This window comes from Vanellus vanellus, assembly GCF_965231255.1.
Source record: "Vanellus vanellus genome assembly, contig: HAP1_SCAFFOLD_35, whole genome shotgun sequence".
NCBI classification, from domain to species: Eukaryota; Metazoa; Chordata; class Aves; order Charadriiformes; family Charadriidae; genus Vanellus; species Vanellus vanellus.
In genome coordinates, this window is record NW_028128889.1 from 2,009,687 (window position 1) to 2,011,855 (window position 2,169).

Genomic DNA, 2,169 nt, shown 5'->3' on the forward strand with positions numbered 1-2,169 from the left:
TGGCCCCACAGCAGCGCTGGCCACAGGGTACTGCGGGGTTCTGGGCACTGCCCCCACAGCCCCAGCCCCTCGGAAGGCCACAGCAGCTGCTGGCGGGCAGAGCGGGCTCTCAGCCTCCCCACCAGCCCAGGGCTGGAGCTGGCCCCAAGTGCCAGCAGAGCCCGCTCACTCTCGGGCTCTCCTGCATTCAGCTGCGGGGCATCCCCCGCCCACACTGCCTCTGCCCCGCTCGGCCTCCCCGCCTGCCCTGCTCCCCAGCACAGCACCAGAGTCCTGGGGCTCCTCAGGCAGCTCCCCCACCTCTCCAGTCTCCGTTCCCTGGGCCCGCTGCATCTTCACTGCCTTCCACAGCACGGCACAGTCCTGGTTTGTGGGTACCTGGTTTGGTGCTTTCTCCTGGGGGGACTTAATCTTGAGGGTGTTTCACCTTCTCAGTTTCCATTCCCTTCCCACTCCAGAGGACATGGAGTGTCCCCATCCTCCCCTCAACAGCAAGAAGAGAGCTTTCAACTGCTAGGTGTCTGAAAGATCCCAGTGATACCATGAGAATATTCCCCCAAACACAAAGAGAAAACAAGGTGGAAAGGCACTTGGAAAGTCCAATGCCTTGAGTTTATTCTAAACCGCAGCTATATCAAGGATAGCCCAGCCTTCAGGCACCACACTCAGGAGATCCTCTTTAATTGCAGAGATGCTATTAGGGAGGCAAGAGATGACACATGGTTCTTCAAGGATCAGACACAAGAGGACAGAGACACAGGACAAATGTTATGATCCCAAGTGATTAATTCAAAGAAAGATTATCAGTGAAAAAACAAACAAACAAGCAAACAAACAAAAAACAAACACACACACACAAAAAAAAAAACAATAAAACAAAACAGAGGCCTGGTTTAAAACAAATTCTGGGTACTCTGAAGAGAAAAGAATGCAAATTACTGTTAATGAGGCAAGGTCCATGGGATCACTTTCCTCAAGGCATCCTTGAGCTCCTGGGTCCTCATGCTGTAGATAAGGGGGTTCACTGCTGGAGGAGCCACAGAGTACAAAACAGCAATCGCAAGATTTGGGGATGGGGAGGAGATGGAGAGGGGCTTCAGGTAAGCAAAAAATGAAGTGCTGATAAACAGGGAGACCACAGCCAAGTGAGGGAGGCACGTGGAAAAGGCTTTGTGCCGTCCCTGCTCTGAGGGCATCCTCAGCACAGCCCTGAAGATCTACACGTAGGAGAGCACAATGAAAACAAAACACATGAAGAATAAACAGGCACTGAGCACAACAAGCCCAGCTTTCCTGAGATAGTGTGTGTCTCTGCAGGAGAGCTTGAGGATCTGAGGGATTTCACAGAAAAACTGGTCCACAGCATTGCCTTGGCAGAGAGGTAGTGAAAATGTATGTGCAGTGTGCAGCGCAGCATGGAGAAACCCACTGCCCCAGGCAGCTGCTGCCATGTGGACACAAGCTCTGCTGTCCATCAGGGTCCCATAGTGCAGGGGTTTGCAGATGGCCACGTAGTGGTCATAGGCCATGACGGTCAGAAGAGAAAATTCTGCTGAGATCAAGAAGGTAAACAAAAAGAGCTGTGCAGCACATCCCCCATAGGAGATGGCCCTGGTGTCCCAGAGGGAATTGGCCATGGCTTTGGGGAGAGTGGTGGAGATGCAGCCTAGGTCGAGGAGGGAGAGGTTGAGGAGGAAGAAGTACATGGGGGTGTGGAGGTGGTGGTCGCAGGCGATGGCAGTGATGATGAGGCCGTTACCCAGGAGGGCAGCCAGGTAGATGCCCAGGAAGAGCCAGAAGTGCAAGAGCTGCAGCTCCCGTGTGTCTGCGAATGCCAGCAGGAGGAACTCAGTGATGGAGCTGCTGTTGGACATTTGTTCCCTCTCCACAAGAGGAGCCTGTTCAAAGTAGGAAAAGACAGTGACAAGTTAGGACAGACACTTCTGAGCAGAACTTGTTCCATTTGTCACAGTGAAGTGCCCCAAATGTCCTCTGTCATTCCAGGATGACATTTGTGCAGGTAGACAGGAACCAGGATTGATCGCAGGTTAGAACTACCTTCAATATAAAAGAGCTTTTCCCCATTATTACTCCCAATTCCCTTGGCGGCATAAAAGATATGTGGGTTGGGTTTCTTTTATTTTTTATTTTGCTCTTGTTACCACAGAC

The 2,169-nt window shown here is 52.0% G+C and overlaps 1 pseudogene across 1 annotated transcript; it reads right to left on the reverse strand.

Moving 5' to 3' along the window:
* Window positions 1-941: 941 nt before the first annotated feature.
* LOC309683957 (olfactory receptor 14A16-like) lies at window positions 942-1,874 on the reverse strand (annotated as a pseudogene). Its single transcript has one exon. The product of its transcript is annotated as an olfactory receptor 14A16-like (transcript).
* Window positions 1,875-2,169: the final 295 nt, after the last annotated feature.